The 25,344-nt window shown below is 34.1% G+C and overlaps 1 protein-coding gene across 2 annotated transcripts in view; it reads right to left on the minus strand.

Annotated features, from left to right (window-relative positions):
* Positions 1 to 25,344, minus strand: part of Nachralpha6 (nicotinic acetylcholine receptor alpha6) — a 587,525-nt gene that overhangs the window by 558,947 nt on the left and 3,234 nt on the right. The gene's annotated exons all lie outside the window — the stretch shown is intronic.

Consider the following 25,344-nt stretch of genomic DNA (forward strand, 5'->3'; position numbering starts at 1 on the left):
TGTAACAACAACAAAAAGCTGACTAAACGTGTACAGATTATTTTTCATATATCTTGCGATAACGATATGGACATAGTAATTGTTTGAACAACACTCGTGAGCTCGAACGCTTGCCAATCCATAGTAATATCAGATACCTTCGATGTAAATAATTAACCCCCCACGTTAATGGTAATACGAGGAAGAAAGGAATTTTTCCAGTCGATACGGTGCGCAAAAAACTTTGAGTTTTTCCTCTCTGAATTACAACTAAAGTTCATTCGCTGATCCATAATTAAGAGCTTTCCAATTACCCGGACTATGCAACTGCTTCGCGAAGGTACGAATTAGAACTCGTCATAAAACACCGGGCCCAATTTTCATTATCAGATATGCGGCCAGCATGATTCACTGTGAACTACGAGTGGAATTTTCACTCGAGCCGTTGCAGTCCTCCATCGATTCGACGGCTAATTTAGAAGTGGAAGCCCTTTCCAGAATTAAATGAAACAACTACTCACACGAATGCACAAGAGAAACGAACGTGTGTTGCACATCGTGGCCCCCGTCAAACGCGACACGGATTCGTACAAATCCATAGTCGAATAGAGAAACTTGTGCAGCCATGCGACCATACAGAAACCTATCGATACAGTTGTTCACCGTCTTGTACAGGGTATTCAGAAACACACGGTACACACACTACACGTGTCTAGCAGTCGTGGAAATAAATAAAAAGGTGTTAACGAATATCGATCCGAAAATTAGCTACTTTCGAAATCCGAAGTGAGAATGATTTTATTTGGAGAAATTGTTTCATTAGTAAGTGAAGTCTTACAGCTTACTTTTGTAAAATATACGAATTAAAAATGAATATAATTAGATACGACACACTTCAATTTTTAGTTAGTTTCAATCAATATTTGTGTCACGATATTGTAAACAATCTGGATACAAAACTAATTGAATCAATTTGAATACTTGATTGTATTAACAGACATTTTTTTCAAACTTTCAACATGAAAAATTGGGATAGAATTATCTAACTTAAAAGTTAAAGACGTATGAACGCGAAGAGGTTTAATATTAAACTTAATAATTGTAAGAAAATTAAATTCTTATTACAAACAACAACAGAATATTGCAAATAGTATATTTGACGAACCGCATCATAAAGATAATAATATTAGTGGATAAAGTATATCTGTTGTGATAATCTTTCTTCGTGATTGCAACCAGTAATATAAAATTTATAGTTTTATAAATTTCAACATTTTGACTAGCGTTAATGGTCCTCATCGGAAGAGCTATAGTAGTGAATATAGACATAAACATTTTGATTATAGTAATGCAGCTATTGACGTATATAGATGAAGCTGAGAACAACAACCATGTTAAAAAAAAAACAGTGATTTACAACGTGTTTTCGTTCGAAAGACAGTTACCTTTTATCTTCACTTTTCAAGTTACATCGATCACGATTACGATTCTCGGTAACCCTAAAATTCGAAACTTGAAAATTATGGTTCATTTGTGCAAATTTGTATCGACGAACTAGAAAATATTTCCAAAGGTGCAAATTTCTCGACCGATTGACGTTTCATAGACCGAAACGAAGCAGCCCGGGAAGCCAAGAATATTATTAAAAATAATTATAAATACAAATACCACGATGGATATACTAGATAAGTCTCGAACTTGAAAAAACTTCGTAAGTAGAGTGGATGGCGACGTAACGGCCGAAGGAATAATATCAGCTCCACGTGGCAGCCGATAACCCCTGGCTGTTGAAGTCGTATAGTAAACGTGACAGCGGCTGATAACTTCTATCCGGAGAAATCACGTATACCCAACAGCAGCTGTCAAAATGTTAATACCATCGGTGTCCAGAATGTCGAAGATCCGTACCCGAGCTTTCTTTTCGGAAATATCTGAATTCGTGATATCTCGTTGATACGCCACCAGCACGTGGATATTTCTAACTTTAAAATACCGAACGGTAAATCTTTTTCATTGATCGTTAATACCATCGGTGTCCAGAGTATCGAAGATCCATACCCTATCTTTCCCTTGGAAAATATCCGAATTCGTGATATCTCGTTGATACGCCACGAGGACGTGGATATTTCCAACTTTGGAATACCGTACAACAAATCTTTTTCACTCAGTGTACGTTCACTGTAAATTGGAACACTTGAACTCGAAAACAGGGAATAATTCGAGTCGCGAACCGAACCGGGTTTAAACGTTAACAACGTACGTAGTTTACATGCGGGAATGTGAGCGTAAGCTGTTGGAAAGAGGAAAATGAGACAGCCGATAGGTTGAACCGGCAAGGCTTACTGTCGCGGAACAGAAAAACATTTTTCCTCTTGGCAAAACCGCGGTAGCGAGCCTCTCCTCGAGTGCTACTTCTTTTAGTTAATGCTCGTACGTGTTCGCACGCGGGGTGCGTGTGCACGCTCGTGCGAGAGAGGGGGGCCGCGTGTTTCCACGAATCAATATCTGGTGTTACGGATGTTGTTCTCAGCCTCTTGGCAAAAATCTTGACGTCTGAGAACCGTAGCGCATAATCGAAGAGGCGCGCCAGGCGATGTGACTCTAATCCCGGAGTTCTGAAAGAGGAACTCGCGAACAACGTACGAAGCTTACTCCGAAGAAGTTCTACAGGTTTATACAACGAATAAAATAACCAGTGCCTCTATGGTGCTGCCTTAAAATCTATTCGAGAGTACCGAACGTTTTCTCAAACGCTTTGCAAATAATAAAACTTTGGAGAGCCGTGTCGAGTGGTTGAAATTTCTTATAACGTTTTCGAATCAGCAGAGATTTTTCGGTATCCCGATAATTCTGATTTCGTTGAAACCGATGCTCGAAACTATACCGATTTGTAGGAGATTTTGTGAAAAGTATCGGGCAATTTTTATTTACTACTTTTTTCGTTCTTCGGGATGAAAATATCCTTTAAAGTTTAATACGCGTTGACCTATTTCTGTGGTACAGGTACATATAAAGCTGTAGGTGATATGAAAATGTTTAATGGTTTTTAATGCTTTATAAAACTATGCAATGAAATTGTTAAGCATTCGTTGTTTATTATTATTTTTTATTTTGAGGGACCAGGAATAAGCAACAACAAAATTGCCCGATACTGCGTTTTTAAACAAGTTGAATTTTCAAGGTACCGAATTTCCCCTTGTCAGTATCATAGTTATCTTCGCGTTAGCTTATGTAAATGTAATTAATTAAATAGAATGAAGAAACTTATCATAGAATTTTACAATTTAAGTTGATAAATTTGAACTGAACATAATGTAAATAAAAGATAATTAAGTTACATGTATATATACGAGCTACATCGTATTTTATATTATTCCTATGCAAAGTCTTTGTTTATAATACGTACTTTTTTGAAAGTAAACTTTTTCTGGTACATGAAACATGCTGAAAATTTAAAAACATTCAAGAGCATTATATTTATACGAAGAGAAATATTTTTTATTTCTAACGGACATTCATTGCATCGATATATATAAAAAAAATTTGCCATATCCACGAAAAACTGCTCTACCCTTTAAAAATTACATTTTGACCAACTTTTCGAGAAAAAATCGACTGTGCAACGTACTCTCCAAACGTTTTATTTTTCAAACATAAACGTTTCATGATTTTCTATAGAAAATAACATGATGCATTTATCGGTAAAAACAAACAAATCGTTGTTGTATTACGTGGGTGAATGGTAACTAACCATTTCTACCTTGTTGGTATTTTAAAGTTACAAAACCTTACTTTTCATACTTGGTCTCTTTTATTCTATTAGAGAGCAGTGTCAAATAGATTTATTAATATAATGTTTCGGCTCTTTTCATAAAGACTTGTTCAGGAAGAAATGCACTGGTTTAAACAGAAAATTGATCAAATTCCATATCTAATTAGTCCGATCACTCGTATTGTGATCGATAACGGAATATATTAAACTCATTGTGGTTTCTTATGGAAAGTCATTTTACTAAACTATTGCTTGTCAATCGCTGAAGATAAGTTAAAAACTTGTCAAACGAAGTACAAGGGTGAATGGTCAGAACGATGAAAAATGAAACTGAAACACATCCCCATATGAAACTAGGATAAACTAGCGAGAAAACGCTTTGGGTGAGAACCATACATACGTGAAACACATTTTTGTCCGCCTTATTTTCGAACGAATCGACAGTTTTACATACACGAGAAAGTAAACTATTTTTATCCAGAATTCACGATCAGCTGAAACTATTTGCATACATATTGTCGGGTTTCGAATCATGGAGTACGTTCGCTTCGAAATTGCCAGTGAAGATGACATTGCAAATCGGCTGCTGCACCGACGTAATAAACAGACGATAAAACTTCGATTTAATTGCAGCAGAGCGATTACATAATAGCTTTATGACCGGATAAAAAGTATTTTCACCAGTTAAGAACTGAATTTGACGTAACTGTGCCAATCGAACTAACCACGCGTTTTCTAAAGTTTGTTTATACACGCGTTGCTTTATAGAATATCGATATACATATGTGACGAAGACAATTATTTATTATCGGCGAATTGTACTTTAATAGCGTAACATGTCGTAGAAAGAATTGCATTTCACTACGTACGATTTAATAATATCGTTTTGTGTGTTGTAATAATTGTAGAAAAGCAAATCGAGAGTCTGGAAAGTTAGAAACATGTCTTAAATTTCAAAAGTGCTGATTAGGTCACAAAATAAGGATAAACAATTCTCACTAAGTAATAATTTGTGAAAAGCAGTTTAGAAGCAAATAAAAATAAACCAACCAAGGAAAAGGCAACGAAAGAGACTTCGTTAGAGAAGAAGCAAAAATATAACTATTGCTCTCAGTATTGAGGCAGAATTAATTAATATCGTTAATGTGACAATTCATATATTCTTGCCACTTGTAATATATTATTCGTTATATGTATTATAATTCAATCCAAGGAAGTAAAACACGAACGTTGAATTTAATAAAACCAAGGAAACAAACGAACAATAATCGATAATACTGCACTAAACTTTCTTATCTCTTGGTCTCTGAATATTTTTATCATGAAGTCTGTCGTAAAACTGAGTTGACAGATATCCGATCGGTTATAGATTTATGATGAGTTTTAATTATTTCCAAGTCCCACCGTCTTTACCAGAGTATGAACAAATTTTATAGATTAAAATAGAATTAAAGAGACGAAGTACGAAAAACAATCGTTAAATGTTTCTTTGAATTTAGAACGTTAACATCGACGAGTTCACGTGTCACTGCAAACCGTCGTAACTCTAAACACAGGTAACAATTAAGCTTTCTATTAGTTACTGTCTACACTAATCTGAAATTCTAAACAAATTACCGTCGTTACAATCGTAAGCAATTGAAATGTATATCAGGACTGATCGTTTCACAATTGTTGGCAAAAGTACACAACGTTAACATTGTAACCCGGTTGTCGTTGCAATGCTTATACTCGTAATCAATTGCATTCAGCATTGTTTACGAATAAGAAATTAGTAATACCGTTATTGTAACGCGCACGCAAGTTGCAAAGTAATATTTATTGCGAAATAAATCCCCGTTCGCTTTTAGAATCTGTTTCGGAATTTACAGCAATCACTTTGCAACATTAACGGAAACAACGTGGGGAAAGACAAAACGACTAATAACTCTTAATCCCCTCTGTATTTTCCAAGTTAAACGGTAACAATTTTGCTCATTAAAAGTATCACCGAGGACTTATGCAATCCATTAAAAATTAAAAACTCCATAGAGCACATGTAGTGCGAGTATGGTTCATTAAAATGAAATGTAGTCCGTTGGTACTTACAATTGGAGCTACATCGTACCCCTCTAACTTATGAAAATATGAACTACTTGCCATAATAAAGGAAATCGTTTCACGCAATTTGTGATTGATATTATGCAACATTAATCATCACAGGTCTAAACCAAATATGTAAAATTTTTATGGTATTTAATCTACAACATATGGCACTCTTCTGATAAAATGTGCATTGTAAGTTGGTGCCAGATTAATTCTCACTAAATGGATTGAAATAATAAGTTCTAAATGAAATCTTAGAATAAAATAGAATTTTAATAAAATCTCCTTAATTTGACATTAATTTCAACTTTTCTTCTACCGTAAATTTTCTCTGACGATAATTTCAATTATACTTCTCGTTTATAGCGTACGAACTCGAGAAATTGAAACTAGACAACGTTTATAATACTATTATATCGCATTGTAAATAGAAGAAGTAGAAAATCATTCGCGAGTTAACGGTAATATAAATACCTTTCTGTTGACTTATTTAAATATACGCTAATCGTGACATGAAAATCCTTTCAGACGGTGAAGTTTCAAGACAATTAAAATGTTCACAGTAAATGGTAACTGGTTTATGATACAAATGTATCTGTCTTGTTCAAAGTTATCAATTATTCTTTGCACAGTTTTATTGTATTTGTTCGATAGTCTGCTCGTTCATCGGTGAAAAGACTTGTAAACTTGTAAAATTAAAAATAAATTAGAAGAATCTGAGTATTTGAAAGCAATAATTCATAAAACGATACTGCATTGCAATAGCTATGGGTCTAAAATTTAAGAAAATCGAAACATCTTCGTATCTCGAGTGATCTGTATTTAATTTCGTAACTATGCAATAATAAATTTATATCAAGTCCAGACTTCTCTACCAGGTATTGTTATTCATGAAAGTAGAGTATATTGCACACTACAATCTCGTTTCAATATCTATTCAAATGAATGTCAGCCCAGTTTTAGCGAAAACTGAAGGTACAATCTTATTAAAGCAATCGGCATTAAATTAACTTTTCCCAAACTTATTTTTCTTTTATTGTAAATACAATTTTCTCAGGCTTCACTTTTATTCAAACATTCACGACCCTTCGTTTTGGATTTTCTTCAGTGAAACAAGAAGTAAAATACATAATTGTTTAAACCATTTTTACTTCGAAACCATATTTATAACAAGATCAGAATTATCACATACTCACGTGGTGTAATCTCAACCATAAATTTAATCCATTTCTCGATATTAGATTCCTCATATCGTGTTTATTCAATCATTTTTACCTTTGTCCGAAGTTGGATTCAATGTAGAACCTATATTACCCCTAAACTATATTTGTTTGTTAAGGCTTCAAGAATCATGTACTTTGTTTCAAATACAAGCATATTACATCACTTGGACGATAAGAAAAGAAATAGTAACAATTCGAAACCTAAAATTAATTGAACAGGAACAAGAATTTGTAAAGAGATGAGTAAATTTGAAAGTGTCGATCGATTAACACTATACATACACGTATGTGTTCTTCCGGAATACTAAAATTATAGAAATAATTCGTGTACATAGAAATACATAGTTATATCTACACGAAAAAATGTATTTTTCCTCGTTTTTGCTTTAATGGCTCCTAAGACTTGAAATTTCAACACGTACCTAAGATGTGGATCGATGGTTCGGTCGATTGACATAAAAGTAGTGAAGGGTAAGAAAGTTGGTTAGTGTATTTTCTACGTCGGTTCGCTGACGAAAGATCCAGAAAGTATGGTGGATGAGGTAAAACCTTCCAGTCTAACTTCGCAATCGTCTGTCACGTGATCCCCGTAGTATGGGGTCTTTCATTGTCCCATAGCAACAAAGGACCCTTTCAATTGAAGAGAACAGGTTGCGTTTCCCAGAGTTTTTCGTGAGTTCGTTGTAACATGGTGCTATAAATCTCTGCCGTGATAGCTTCGCTTTCGTTTAATAGCCTACAATAAATTAATCCTTTCACTGTTCAAAACGTAATAAAGAAAACCTCGAGATAGAAATTGGGCGGTGGATATTACAAGGTGGCATGTCAACAATATTTATACAAACGTCGCATATTATCATGAAACATCTATTTCTCTCGTTTCGTTGTATCGATGATCCTCTGTTTCCAATGACTCTAAATTTTTCATCGGTTCGTTCTTTGCAGAAGATCGTCATCGACTGTTCGTGTTTTCTTGAGTTCGAGTGACCTTTATTTAATCGTTGAGACGATTATACTCTGTGTAGACAAAATCTATACTTAACGATCGCTAACATTATTCTTTACAAATACACGATTGCATGTTTTTAGCCATTTTCCTTACCGTTCAAACGTGATCAAACTTATTGAGAAGAGCAGAATGAATTTTCATTTCCATAGACATTGCGTGTAACACGATTCGATGTAAGAGTACAGATAGTTTAACCCTAAAGAAACAAACAGTCCACTGATATATTACATAAACTGCGATTTTGGTCCTAACATTCAGTCCATCGGGTGCGCGATTTCTTAAACGACCACCTGTTTAGTAGAAAACAGAACGATAAGTTCGCGAAGTATTCTTTAAAAGGAGTTCATCCCTTTGGAAACTCTCTGACCATTAATTTTTTAACATTCACTACTTACGACTAATCTGCTTACAAACATTCCAATGAAATCATAATCCTGAATGAACATTGCCCTTGGTATAAAACGTATCAACATCTCAAAGTTCGAATGTTTTGAGTTTCGAATACACAACAATCGTTTCTATAGAAACATTGGCATCTTTTGTTTGTTCGTACTATTTTATTTAAATTGACTTTTCGGACATTATGTATCGATACGAAATGAAACGGTACACAATCGTTTACAGAAAATTCGAAGAATTCTAATTTTTAGATATTGGTATATTTACCACAACTACTGTAGGTAGTATATTTAACAGGTATTGTATATTTAAAAAAAGAAACAAGGCTTCAACAAGTCTCACGTGTGTAAAGACTAAACGCGATCATAGTAGAAATTTAGGTTCATCGTTAAAAAATATGATATATAGATTTCGTAAGAAATCGTAGGCAGTCACGTTATTTTTGTTTCGTTAGATTGGACCAAAGAAGAGTCACTTTAATCAGTAACAATTGTCCAGGTCGGCCACTAAAAAATTGATAATTTCAAGAACAGGAATTCGAAAACAATGATAGAACTTGCTATGGTAGCTAATTAATTCACCGAGTTAAACTCGAGTGCAATAGAATATGTTCACAAAGGCCTGTACAAAAGCGTAGTCAGCTTTCGAAATCAAATGTGTATTTGAATTCTACCTGTGTGCCATTTTATCGTTCCGCTATCCGTGGATCTCATTAAGAATTGTGTTAAATTCTGTCGCCGACTCTTATTTATCCCGGTTTAGTGAATGTACCCCGGTAAATCCGATGTTTAGCTTTCAGAGCTCGAACAAAAAATACGTACAAAAGAAGCTTTGTGTTGTCCAGTGGCGAGAAATATTTCTTGTTTGTCGCCGTATAAAAGTTTGCGGCGGAACGCGCAACGAATACCACTGCCCCGGTAGATAATTGAGAAACAGTCATCGGTCGCCGTAAACCTTAAAATGGAAAAATACGCAGTGTCTCGGTTAGTTTCGCAGAGACCTCTCTGTACTCCAACCGGAAATAACTCACGATCGCGAACACTACTACTGGGGGTAGATACCCCTGAAGTCTGGCCTCTTCGAGGGGATATTTCAGCCGAAGCAGAGCGATAAATCGGATGACTTATTATCGGGTGTAATCTCTCGATCGAAGGAAGAAATGTGCGAGCCCCGACCTTCGTGAGTACATTCTTAGCGAGAAAATACTGTATCGCGGTATTAACGTTTCCTGAAGTCTCGTTTTTGTTGCTACTTTGTACCATGCGTTTGCGAAATGTTGAAACGAAAAGAGGTTACACGTGTATCGAACTACTTGTTCAAATGTGGAAAATATCTCGTAGATATTTCTATTTAGATATTGTTTGGAATATCGGTGAATTCGAGTACTGGTTCTTGCTCTTTGCGCACGATATAAACGCAGATCGTTGAAAATATTGTACATGGCAACTTTTTCAAAGATTACTTCACTATTATCGCATTTACCTGGCAGTCATTTCCTGTACACGGTAATGCGATTGAAAAATCATTTTTTTGGAGAAGCACTAGACTTTTTAAACACTTTCGTTTAAAAAATGACCAAAATTGCATCTTCTTGTCTTAATTTACATTACATGAAATATATTGTTTAATTATTATCTGTACTATTATTTTTTGTGAAAATGAAACACGATTTTTTTTAGAGTGTATCAACATTTTATTAAGTTGTATACTCTCCATTTTGGAAAACGATATGACTTTCCGAACAACCCGATAAAATTACATCGGTATCTGTTTAATAAAAGACATTACACGCAACGAACGAAAACTGACTTGCAAATCTGTAAGAACTAAGTATTTCTTATTTATTTGATTGCAAAACTTTACAATTACATTTGTCCGTTATGAATTTAACAATATTTCTTTTTCGTTGAAAATTAAAGATGGACCACCTGGGCACAAATGGAATAAAAATCGCATTGCACGTAGTAAAGAATAAAACGAATCGATAAGGGAAATCTTGTTAGTTTGGTGCGTTTTCCTACTAAGGTATTAGATTGAACAGGTTTCGGGTCCAAAGGCGAGGTAGAAGGAAAAGCGAGGCTACAGAAGTAAATCGTGTAACTTTTCTTCTCTCTTCGCGTTTCCACATTCTCATTGTTACTCGAGGGGGGATGATTGATGACTAGTAGAGCCTGAAAATGTAGGGGATATAAAAATTGATTGTTCTTTTCGCACTCCGAGTTGCGGAAATTTAGTCATTTCTTCGAAGAAATAGATTCGACTCATTGAACATATCAATTTCATGAATAATTACGCAAATCCGTAGTATTTATTGTAATTTCATACATTTAGAATCTATAGTTATTATATGCTACGTACAAAAATTAATTAAACGAATAATATATTTGAATTAGCGTAAATTTAATATTTAAATCCTAAAATTTCTTCGTCCCTTCCTGTCCACATTTTTGTCATCTTATTTTACGCTATATAACACAAATTATGGAAATCTTGTGAAATTAGATGAAAGTTTTCCTTTCACGAATGAAGTACAGAGAGAAATAAATTTCAATTTTCATTGTAACCTTTATTTAATACGTCGTCTTCGAGTAGAGAATCCTTTGAGATATTTTGCAGTATAGTTGCACTACAACTTCGTTGTATTTCTTGAAAGTTCGAACTATAATACAGCCGCTAATCTTTTTTACAAACAATTAGCTACATACTTCGTAAATATATCTTCAGATAACATTTCAAAAATAATAATAAAGTAAATCTTATTAAAATCCAGACCATAGTGATCGAACGTAGATCGATTACTAATAACGAAGTATACTGCGGTCTTTAATAACTCGTTCCAATATTACTTTGGAAATGATACAGCCAAGAACAACTTATTCTGTAAAGAAAGCATACAAAAATCGAATCATACTTTCTTCAGGTGTTTAAAAAAGTTTCTCCGACTCGAAATTTTCAAATTAGAAATTTGTTAATCATTTTTGTGTTGCAAAAACGACTTTTCCATTTAACAGGAAATTTGTCTTCGAAGGTCGGTCCTTCGAGAACAAAAATAAAACAAACTCAATCGCATCGATAATTTTGAAGTTAAGGTTCATTTGCATAGCCTGTTCTCGCAACGAAAGGCGTAAGTCCTAAACTTTGACGTCTTGTATTTTTTAAACAAACTCGAAACCAACAGAACAATTACTTAAACCTCTATTAGTTTTACAGGAACTACATCGTATTTCAATTCAATAAAATTCCTAAGATCGAGTGCACGAAGTGTTCAAATGTGATCAGAAGACACAAAATGGCCACCGTATCGTTCTATTAAATACATGTTCGTATGAGTCGATTATTCGGTAAATTTCTATGTCGTTAGGTACTGAATTCTCTTTTTTCGCTCGATTTACCTGTACCTTATTCTTTATATCAATGCTTGACATCGTTACCGCATCGTTTCTAACCCTAGTTTTCGCCGTGAATATCACCAGACTACGTTCTACAACGTGCACCCTATCAACAATCATTCAACTTGCTGCCATGATGAGTTCAATTTCGTGAAAATTGCTCGAGAGTCACTTGGGACCTCGTCGACGTACATTCGAAAGGAGATATATACATGTAGTTGAAGTATTAAACAGATTACAACGCGAAGAGGCTTCACCTTGTAGTAACGATCTTTCTGGAACACAAAATTCACGGCCTACTTAATAATTTGCTAAAATGCTATCCGTCAATGTTCATACGTGGAACACAAACTTCAATTTGTGTTAAGTTTACCCATACTTAGTGTCATTTTTTCAATTAAACTTCATAGCGTATGACTTGTCTGAAACTTGAAGACTTAATACGTCTAATGGAACTGAAATGAAAGACTCCATCCAAGTTGAATTTGCGAAACAAAATCGACGAAATATTCCAATTGTACGTGTCATATAATAGAAAATGCTAACAAAGGTATTTTGAATTTTTATCGAATGTTAATGCGATAAAAGACACTTTTGATTCTAGTAAAATATCGCTGAGTTTACGTTATCATACATGGTGACCTTGAAAGAAATACGACATTTTACGTGTAACTAAATATGTACGTATATTCGAATTGAAGTCACGATTAAATGCAGGCTATATTTGTACTTCGTCTACACGGAATTATATAATTACTCTGATGAAACAAGTACCGTAAGCAATTATAAAGAGTACCTCTGACAATGGACATGTCAGTACTGATCCTCATCGATTTAATAAAATTTGACAGACTTATAGATTCACGCGTACAACAATCATAATCGTAATTGCAGCTGTAGATGACCAGTCAGTTATGAAAGGAATAAATGTAATATTTGTAAAAACCATTAATTTTAGAGCGTACCAATCAACAATAACTGTAAGATAGTGACATTCGTAGGCGACTAGTGATATTTTGACACGAGATATTCGTAGTGTAATGTACACTTGTGTTTTATATACACACTACTTCTACGATGAATTTTACCATAATTATTGTTGATTGGAACGCTCTACTGTTCGAGTACATTTGACTAACCGATTTTTCCAAACTTTACATTTATTTTTTTTATAACTGAATAAAAAAATCAATCGTCTACAGCTATTTACATCAACGAACTGGATTACGAAGAAAATACAAATTGTGAATGTATTCAATCGTGAAGAAATAATATAATTTCGTCGTGACAGTGTAGTAGTTTCGGTAAGATAATATTCAAGCTGGTTTGTAACATTTGTTACATATATATATATATAAAATCCTTGCAACATCTGATCTGTAAGATCTCTACTAGTATACGAGTATTAACAAAATATGGAAGTTTTCCACAGAATTGATTTTACGCGTTGCAATAATGAAAAAAATTTCTATACACATACATACGTCTGATAACGTTTGATTTGTTTCAACACTGCTTTATAGTTCTTTGAATATTCAATAACGACACCCGATGCAAGCGAGGACCTCGAGAGCCCATACACTCGAGCCTTTAGTTTCTGAGGGGTATTTAAAATGCGAGAATAAAGAACATAGAACGATACATATATCAATGACGACTAATGCTTTTTATCCTTCGTTATAAGATCTACAGTCATTTGTTTGCTCAACGTAATCACTAATTCCGATATTTTCATTATACATTCAGGACCATTCTAGATTACCTGATACTTAATAGGTTCATTATCGTGCAATATAAGCTGAAATTCTCGGATAGCTGAGCAACTTATACTTCGGGTTTGGGCATTCGACTAAATTACTTTTTAAGCCGATTTTAAAGAGTCCCAGGACAATCGAACTTGTTCGAAAGAAAATCCAGCGTCTTTTTCCTCCTCCCACATGCAGCATCAAAGTATACCATATCGATGAAAACTTTATATTAATCGAGTTGAAATACATCTACCATCGTGTAACATTTATCGTGATAGAGTCTTTGAGAGAAAACCCTCTGAGAGCGCACATTATGCAGATTAACCCTTGTACACTGTAAAAGGTTTACACTGGAGCTATTCGGGTCAAATTGACCCGCATTGGAAACATATTACAATATTGAAATAAATTTCGGCTCCATTCATGATAAGTGATTTGTGACAAATATGGAACGAAGAATTCGTGTTATTTATACACCATGCTTGTATAAAATAAAAATAATTCTTATATTAATATCAAACTTTAATAAACTGAATCAAAGTAGTAATGTAAAAATAGATTATAATGAATATGAACTAAGATTTATTTATATATTGTTTTGCAAACAATTACCGAATGTTCTTTGCATAGATAAACATATTACTTATGTTCGGTCTTGTTGCTACTAATGATGTAAATGTAGATGGTATTTATAATACATTGCTTTTCTGTATGTTTTCAACTATTGTATTTGAAACAAAAATTAATATTTTGGATTCTACTACGAATGTAAAGTTTTAACAAATCTTGGCCAAATTCATTTACAAATAATCGACGTTTGCATAGTTACGCATTATACCAATTTGTAATTATTTCTCTCCTTACAATATATATGTAACGATTTATTTTATGCTTCAATTATAACTAGCTATTAGAAATTTCTTGAGAAATGAAATACATAATATATGTAACAACGCTAAATGTATTTTTCCTTGTTGACTACATTCCTCAAGTATTGACGATAAAGTCGGTAAATTTCATGTAAATCGAATATTTTGTCAAAAAGTTATTTAATACCAAAGTTCGATTTCGAGTCAAATTGACTCAGTTTACAAAGGTTAAAAGAATTAGAAACAAACAATCAAACTATACTATACGGTCCATTGTTCTACATTCAGTTATTATTGTCAAATGTGCATAGACTGATTATTAATCATGTGTGTAACGACATCATTAAACATATTACCTCGTCTGCAAAATCCACAACCAATTTATACTAATACTTGATTTCAAGTAGCGGAATTATCCCTTCAAGTAAGGCAAGAATATAAAGCTTTAAGTTATTTTAAAACTACCTTGAGTCTGAAATGGGCTTGAAAATCTTGAATGGTTTAAAACTCTTGAGAATCTTAAGAGTCTTCACTGTCATGAAAGATTTAAACTGCTGACAACCCTCGCAATGTTGTTACTGTTATAATACTGAAGTATTTGCGCATTATTATTACTAAAGGATTTGATTTCCTATGAATAAATTAATAAATAAGTAAATAAATAAATAAATGTTATATACCTACATGAAAAAAGTGACATTGTCGATAAAATTTTATTTTTAAATTGCTCGTAAATCTTTTGTACTTTTGTTTACATTATTATCAAGATCTTTAATCTTTTCTAGACGCTTGTGACTCTAAGGTCAAGTATTCATATATCTATGTACATATAAATATATGTACATATAAATATCTATTTACATGTAAATATATATGTTTAACATGAATTTTATCCTTTTGTCAATGTATACGATTTCGTGAATCAAGTTGAATATAGTTGGAAGGTTCCATTTCTTAAAATGTATTTTATTCAGATCCAACGATACTAATTTATCGAAGGTGTAGCAAAAACCGGTACAGTTTAACCTGTCAACTGGCCTAACGATCTCGTGCATAGCATTCTCACCTTTAAAAATAATATTAAAAATATTCCATCCTACAACAAGTCTTCCAAATGCCAGCCTCTGCTTTCTATGCACATATATTATCGTCAGCAGAATGGGTTTCGAATTCTTTCGAATAATCCAATCTATGTCAAAAGCACAAGCACGCGACTAGAAAAATACAGTTACAAAAACACAAGGGGATCGCTGTGAAACAAACAAAAACAGACGACTGAGTATTCGGAGAGCGTACGCACTCTCTTTGAAGAGATTGTTCGCTGATGCGGAACGCATGAATGTTCACAAGTGTAGGGTGCAAGGGGAAAAAGAAAAGTGAGCCCAAAGGTAAAAAAGTCATCCATGGCTCTGGTAAAATTTATGTTCTCCGTCAGTCCGTTCGGACAGCCTAGAACCAACTGTCCAGCTGGACAATCAAAGGACAAACATCCCAATAGTTTTTGCATTGTTCTCAGATTCGTGACGTTCAAACACGTCATAACGATTAGCTACAGTTAACTTTCCTTAAAAGGGCTTATGTATTTTATCTGAAAAGGAATCACTGCTAAACTACCGATTGCCCTATCGTTTACAGTTTTTGTTGCTGGTCGATCGACGTGTCGTTTGATCAGGTTTCTTAAAATGTACTGTATTGTACACAGAGATGTGGATGAACATAGAACAAATATAAAACTGAAATAACCAACTTTTTTATGATAGTAAAATATGTTTCTTGTCCAACCCACACAGACTTCTTTCTGGTTTATGCCTGTATTTTCTCTGAGTTTGATATTTTCTTAGTTCCTACTGTTTCCATAAAAAGTATAGGTACTTTTACTTTAATTGGAATTACATATTGAGTACAAAGCGAAAGAAATACCGATTACTTTTAGTGAAATTACTTGAAACTAAGAAATAGAAAGTTATCTTATATATAATGTATTTGTGCGAATATTTTTTCTTATTTCGACACGTCGAATCGATCTTAAGAAAATATTCTACATTTTTGTTTAAACCTTTGTCACGATTTATTGCACAATTAAATTCCACGTTAAATTTTCCTGAACATTATAATTATGCAATCAATAAATGGACTCGAGCTCTTTGCTTTCTCGAGGCTCGATACAAGAGCTTACAAACCTAAAACATTTGAAAATATTTTTTTACCGTTAATCGTCCACGTGGAAGAGATAAGTACAAAACAGCGGTTAAAGTTTCGGGTGATAAACCTATTGTTATAGTTTCTCGAGAACTATTAGAAATAAAGAAAGAATTTGATGGCAAAAATTGTTTATTTTTGAACGACGAATTGAACTGTGTAATCACCTATCAAAAAATCCCATTCGTTGAAATAATATGTTAAAAAATAATACACTTTTGTCAATTTTTGTGTTATTGATCTCGTTGACTCGATCATACCGTTTGATAAAATTTTTCGTTTCTTTCAACAAAAACTTGCAAACATCACTGTCTCCGAAACAAGAAACACAATAGCCTAGCGTAATTCAGAGACGAGCAAGTAGTCTTCAAAGGAAAGACGAGGTCAATTGAGTTCGTTACGAGTGCAGCCACTGACTACCAACCAACAATTTACTTGAATCTAATCACTTGTAAGACGTTCATCGACAAAGGACTAACCAGAAAACAATTTACCGTATAGATGTCTACTTTTTGGAAGATATTTTTTATTTTTCTTCTTGCCCTTTCGACGTGTTCTTCTTAATCGTTAGTTGTGTCTGGAGCGTCGATCCAGGTTCGTTCCAAGCGATTTGCGTTCACTCGTTCCCCCAACGTAAAAACGATGCATTTACCATTCACAGAGAAGTGTAATGCGGTTTCGTCGTGGCGGCGCGGCGTATCGATTCGAATCGTAGGCTGTAACGAAGTGAAGTGAGACTGATTTCATTATACGCTACACTGTCACCGAGCGTGCTAGTCGTAATCATGATTGACGAGACGATGTATTATACACGTTAGCACGACCCTTTCGATGTCACCAGCTATTCGTAAATTATATAACAGCGCACATGGTGCCAAACTCGAAGTATCACGGTTTAAAATTAAATTTCGAATACTTCCACTTAGCTGATTACGCGTAAAAATTGTAGGGGGCGAACTTTGTGTTTCGAAAATTTGAATATTTAATGTTAAAAGCATATTTAAAAAGCGGAGCGTAAAATTTGTTTACCAGTACTCGGTTGACGATAATCGAGTTCCTTGTTAATAATAAATCTACACGCACATAAATGTTAAAAGCTGATCGGGCACTTTAGTTTGCAGGTTTATGTGTTTACAGTCGAGACGTTTAAACATTTTTCCATGGAACGATGTAAAATTATTTAGAGAATCTATGAGAGTCATTGGAGATTATGTTTGGTAAGAATATACTCAAGGTACTTAAACAAAGATGTACTATAAAATTGAAAAGTAGAATTGTTCTTTTTCTAAGACTGTTTGAATGCAATAATTAATAGAGCTTCTTAATCTTTACAGAAAATATTAAATATTATGCCTAAAACTTGTCAGTTTAGAAATAATTATACATCAATTTAATATTTGCATAATTGTTTCGATACATCGAACCGCTTATTATTAAACGTACTGTTCAATATATAATACTCTGTCTTCATTACATTAATATATATGACTTACTTTTCAGTATAATGATACTAGTATATTTGAAACAAAATGTCTAAATACTGTACAAATAAAATGAAATCAATTCTAAAGTAACAATTTTCAGGTATAACATTAGAATACTTTTCTTCAGAGAGAAACTTTATCGAGTAGTGTACCTTTAAATACGAATTTATATTTAAAGAAAAAAGCACATAGTACTTCATAACAGTTTCTCCAATCTCTAATCATCTGAAAGATATATTTCTTCTCAGTCATTAGGGTCACACTGTAGATCACTGGATGCTCGTTGAAAAATGACTCGCAAAGAACTGTTTGCAAATTGGCAAGCTGGTAAGCTGGATATCTTTGAAATTATCAGGTTACCGATATATGTTTATTATTACCTACTTGTACGTTTTAGTAAGACCTATCTAACTCTAAAGATTGCACCCATAGTTTCTTTACATCCTGTATATTTCTGTACATTAATATTTACCTTTCACGTCAGATACAGGAAAACACATTATTAAATTACAAATGAATTTGCATACGCTTATGCAAATCCATGTGTACATTTAAGACCAGATCCAAAGAAGGGTGTAGAGTTGGAAATGAAGGAAGTAGCTTTGAAAGCGAATCTCGATAAGCTCGGTGTACCGCCTCTAATTAAGGGTCACTTTGGATTTCCACTTTACAAGGTAGTAACCAAGCCACTATGATGGAACTGAAAACGAGAACGTATCAATTTCTGTCTCACTCTGTCTCGAAACGTTTCCAATGCTACAGAGAAACTTTTCATTAAGAATTATGAGAAAGCCAGATATCGGCAAATTGAGCCGATGAATAATGTAAAACATACTTTTACGGTGAGATTTTCGTCACGGTCGATGATGAAAGTGACGAGGATTTCAATTACTGTACAAGATATACAATACTTCCCGCTTTCGAATGGTAAAATTAGACCTAGCTACTAGGAAGCTACTATACTTTTATTTGAAACTATAGTCAATAAAGATCCGCGGTACATAAACGTAAACAGAAATATTAGCAGTAAGTAAACATAGCAGTATTATATTGATAAAAGTTCATGAAAGATCTACACTGCACAAACATAAAAAGTGAAACGATGAATTTATCGTTTAAATCCAGTGTAAAGATTGTTACCAGGAAGCAGGAATTAGCCTGTTTGATATACGTATATAAAGTATAGTCACTTCACAGTAATCTGTCGTTCGATCTATCATAAGGGAAAATTAATAAAGTTGGTACCCAATATTGCTCTTACGATTCAGAAGTAATTCTAAAATAAATATTCTAAAATTACATCAGGGAGACAGAGAGCGTAAACCTTCACAAAACGTGCTTTCTCTGCCAAGTAAGACCATATGCAAAGTGTTGCAGTAGGGAAACCGTTAGGTGATTCTTTTGTGTTCCAACGCTCAAGCTTCAACGGCTCCGTTTAAGAGAGAAAACAGTTTGCGGTTTTCTACCTCTTAATTGTAGCATTAGAGATGTTTTATTTCCAAATTGTTCGTTAAAATTGTATTCTGGATAACTCATTGCTGGTTCAAAATATAATCTTAGTATGAATTATATAATATGACACTTCTAATTGCTCGCTGAAGTTCCTTCCAGCGTTGAAAAAGTTTGAATCGTTTATATTCAAGCTGCCTAACGGTATGATAGAATTTGAATTACATAATACCGTTTTTTATCTCTGCATGTAAACTGTACTTTAAAAATATTACCGAAGAAAATACTCCTACTTTACAGATTCATATAAATGAAACGATTGAACCTTTTAAACATTAAATTGAATTTTTCATTTAAGATGAAACTAAGCAATAGTAGATAACGAATTTGTAGATTAGGAAAGAGTCTACCACGTTCTGTGCCACAAAGAAGCTTACCACGAGAACATTTGCAATAATTTCGTTTAACGAAACGCGTACTCTTAATTATTTACGAATAAAATATACCAAACGGACCAACCGAATTCCAAATAACGTGCCACGTGTATAATGATAGCACAGTTCGTTAAGCTAGTACAGTTTTACAGTTCATCCTTCGCGTGTTTATATGGATATAATGTAGAAAATCACTATCGCACATACGTGAGGCGTAGTTGCGAACTTGTCAATTATATTTTCGTTTACCTCGAGGAATATTCCGAAAATAATTTCGAGAACGATTATCGCTAATTGTTACTGCATAGAGTTCACGAGAGCAATTACACACATATATCGTTGGTCGAAATTAATTTTCATCGAAAAGTTGATGGCCTGCACGTGACGCGTAAAGGGAACAGGAGATTAAAATTTCGAAAAGTCAAACTCTGCGCTAGTCGCAGAAATAAAACGCACTTTGCTCTACCACCCTTGGACTCTTCGACCAAACGCACCGGAATCTTCTTCCCATCCTCAGTGTTAAGCTCACCACCATCTTCCACCACCAACCTCGAATCCATCACCACCTTCCACTAACACCTTCCAGTTCTCAACGATCTCCACCTCCTGCCTCTTACATGAACTGTCAATCCATCATCCACAAACACCAGAAAATCGAAGAAAGAAAGTTATAAATATCGACAGGTGGAACATTTCCAACGTTCATCCGAAATCACCTCATTCGTATCGATCACATACTTTGTATTTTATATCATATTTGGTTAAATGTACAGGATGTCGGGTGAGGTGTTCGACAAACTTTGCTCGTACGTTAAAAGTATCATATACACCGTAAGTTTATTTCGTACCAATCGAGGACAAAAGGTTCAAATGAAGCTGTACCTTCATCATTGAAAATCACTTATCCCTGCTCTTGAAAGCAGACGTAAACAATGTTTATCTCGATGACGAAATGAAGTAGACCTATAGCGTATGTACATAGATGACCTTAATACAACGCAGCGTAAACCGAGGTAAACATTGTTTATGTTGATTTCAAAAGCAGAGATAAGTGGTTTCCAATGATGAAGGCAAAGCTTCCGCGTAACATTCGGTCGTCTATGATATTTTTAACGTAGGAGCAACATTTGTCGAACATCTCAACCGACACACTGTATATTTAACCAAATATGATATAAAATATAAAGTATAACGTTTTAGTCTTCTCTAGTGAGAAATAAATCTACATTTGTCGAATTAGACACTCTGTATTTAGATTATTTCGAATTCGACTAAGTTTCGTTCAAACGTTTGTGAAACGTTTCATCTAATCGACTCAAATTTTTTTTCCAAACCTGATTATTCATACTCTCGTTTATACTAGCAGGTAAGGAGAAATTCCTTGTGAAAATACAAATCGAAAATGTAGAATAAAATGATGTTATTCGAGGCTCCGTTTTCGAGATAATCAATTTTCAAAATTCATCAGGCATTCGTTCGATCGATTCTAAGACTTGTGCTGAAATTTGCTCGTTTTTGTGCTTTCAAACGTTTACAAACTCACGGTTCGATATCGTTTCTATTATTTCGTTACAAATTCGAACCATCGTTCGTTATTGTTTAGTAATTATTGCAGACACGGTTGTCGTTTGTACAAAGAAGAGAATTTTAAATGTCGTTCTCCAGACTGACAATGAGTTATTCAGAGAGTACAGCACGCTCTTAGTGTTTCCTGCACCCTTTTCTTTTCTCGTTCACTCTCAAACGGTGCTTTTACCAGCGTTTGCAAACACAAGGAGGAGCAGAAGCATTACAAGTATATACCGAAGATGCACGAAGTCAAGGTTTCGTCAAGCAGTTTCCCGAATATCTAGCTTCTCGCAATAATAACTTGTTAGATAAGTTTTATCGAACGACAAGACTTATTGAGCAATCTAGTACTACACTGTTCAATAAGTTTTATCGAACGACGAAACTTATCGAACAACCTAGTATATTTTATTCTACATTTTTATTTATTTCTTCACGAAGAATCCGTTCCTAGCTCCCGATACTGAGAATTAACCCTGAATTAAGGCTGAGTTACTTGTAACCGGTATACAAGTTACAACAACAAATATTCTTTCTTACTAGATTTTTATTCGATCGTACTTTGCCAAAGATTTCTTGTGTAAAAATTTAAAAAAAGTTTACGATACTATAACGTAACAAAAATTATAATTATTTTCATATTCCATTATGTTTCTAAATGTGTAACGTTTGTTCAACGACTCTCGAATTTGACTAATTCTAGATAAATGGGAATACGTCCTTTGATTTTTACAATATAGCAAATATTGTTTCCAGCTACGTTTCTTTATTATTTTAACCTATTAATCTGTATATTTCAAATAAACTAAGATTGTTACTAATATTGAATTATATCTATCAGTCCTCCGGCGATATTGTTGTGATATATCATTAGGAAATTAAACTATAAACATTTATTCACAATTTGAGCAGCTTTTTCTTTTCACTCGAAAAGGCTATCGTAGTCTTGATTTTACAATTTAATTAATAGTTGTGTAGTTTGAATGGATAAATACGTAACACTCCCAAACGAAGATGTGCTCTGTAATTGCAAGGGATAACATTGAAGCAACTTAAAGCTCGTAGAAGTTAGATTAAAATAACATATCCGACATGGGCACATCAACGTTTGACTTGTCTAGATTGGATCGTAACGTAGGCAAATAGATAATCCGTGAGGCTATTAGAAGCGTTTGAAAACCCACACGTGTGCAGAATATCTTTATACGTATTCCGATATAAAATACAAATTAAAACGAGTCGGTATCGAAATGAAATCGAATTCCAATCGTCGTTTCAATTAAATCAAATTGCAACCTACATCCTCTAGTGGTGTGTAAAATATTGTATTTAAATACTTTTATCTAATTCGTTTTAAAAATTTAATTCCGAACGCGTTGAAAAGTGCCGAAAACGAATGTATTCCTCTAATTCTCTAATACACGGCGCAGCCGAAGTAATTAATAGTAAGAGTCGAAGAAAACAGACTTAAAGGGCGATATGTCACCACAGATGGTACATCGTTTCAAGATTTTTATACTTAATCTCTAACAGACAGTACTTTTCGTACATACAGTATTACCACCCAACTTTAATCGATATTTCTATCGACATCGCTAATTTCTATCGTATCTACGCTGTCGCTCAAAAATCGTGGGACAATTACTGCATTTTATGAAAAGACGATACTATCGAGAAAAACGATACTATCTCTGAAAAATTTAGAGGAACATTATCCCGTTTAATGTTCGGTGAGAATGGAAACACGTAATATTATACATATCGTTGCATGTACGAATATTTTAGATAGCTCGCTAAAAAAATAAAACAATATTCATATCTTTCTATCGCGAATACACCTACCTCGTTTCTTAATTACTTAATTACGTTGGAATCAAATTGGCATTGTTTTTATAATTTTAGCAATTTGGTGAAAACGAGCATCAGAACCTGTCCATAATTATGATTACGAGACGCGAGTACCACGAAAATATCAAATACGTTGTTATCTAATTAAAACAAGTAAATTGTCGCTAAAAGGTATGCTCATTTGTATATTATACAAACGATGACAAATTGTCACTACCCGACCGGTTATTTTTTCTACTTATCTTTCAACATGCACATTTTTGAATCCACCAGTACGCGATTAAGATTATAATTATACATCAGAGAAAAATGATACGAGCAAACATAAAATTACTCGTTGAATGCAACCGACACGAGTTACGTAAAAAATGATAAACTGCATACAACGTTATTCGACCACGTGGATTAATTGGATTTTACACGGAACCGGAAATGAGGCGACCTTCCAAGAATCGCATTCTATTTTCTGTTTTTCCGCTCTACTTGACATTATCTTAACTCGCGATGGACTAGAAACGATGAAAAAGAAAAAATAGATCGATAAAAATAACAATTACCTAAATACACAGAGAAGAATTATGTACAACGACGGACACATGGGACCGTTTTATTTTTATCGCGTTACTGCTATTATCGTTTCTCGTTCTTATTCCAATCTTAATCTTCGTACTTGTAATAGGTTGTTTAAGAAATTTTGTCGTTTGATAAAACTTATTGAACAGTACTGTGTAGCGTACTACATTGAACAGTACTGTGTAGCGTACTACATTAAACAGTACTGTGTGAGGTACCATATTGAACAGTACTGTGTAGGTACTACATTAAACAGTACTATGTAGAGTACCACATTGAACAGTACTGTGTAAGGTACCATATTTGAATAGTACTGTGTGGGATACTACATTGAACAGTACTGTGTAGGGTACTACATTGGACAGTACTATGTAGAGTACCACATTGAACAGTACTATGTAAGGTACCATATTGAACAGTATTGTGTAAGGTACCATATTGAACAGTACTGTGTAGGGTACTACATTGAACAGTATTGTGTAAGGTACCATATTGAACAGTACTGTGTAGGGTACTACATTGAACAGTACTGTATAAGGTACTACATTGAACAGTACTGTGTAGGGCACTACATTGAACAGTACTGTGTAAGGTACTACATTGAGTAGTACTGTGCAGAGTACTACATTGAACAGTACTGTGTACGGTACTACATTGAACAATACTGTGTAAGGTGCTACATTAAACAGTATTATGTAAAGTACTACATTGAACAGTACTGTGTAAGGTACCACGTTGAACAGTACTGTGTAGGGTACTACATTGAACAGTACTGTGTAAGCTACTACATTGAACAGTACTGTGTAAGGTACCACATTGAACAGTACTGTGTAGGGTACTACACTGAACAGTACTGTATAAGGTACTACATTGAACAGTACTGTGTAAGATACTACATTGAGTAGTACTGTGCAAGGTACTACATTGAACAGTACTGTGTAGGGTACTACATTGAACAGTACTATGTAAGGTACTACATTAAACAGTACTATGTAGAGTACCACATTGAACAATACTGTGTAAGGTGCTACATTAAACAGTACTATGTAGAGTACTACATTGAACAGTACTGTGTAAGGTACCACATTGAACAGTACTGTGTAAGGTACCACATTGAGTAGTACTATGTAAGGTACTACATTGAACGGTACTGTGTAGGATACTACATTGAACAGTACTGTGTAGGGTACTACATTGAACAGTACTGTGTAAGGTACTACATTGAGTAGTACTGTGTAAGGTACCACATTGAACAGTGCTGTTCAATAAGTTTTATCGAGCGGCAAAACTTATTGAACAACCTAGTAGATATGTA

Source organism: Ptiloglossa arizonensis, chromosome 9, assembly GCF_051014685.1.
Source record: "Ptiloglossa arizonensis isolate GNS036 chromosome 9, iyPtiAriz1_principal, whole genome shotgun sequence".
NCBI lineage: Eukaryota > Metazoa > Arthropoda > Insecta > Hymenoptera > Colletidae > Ptiloglossa > Ptiloglossa arizonensis.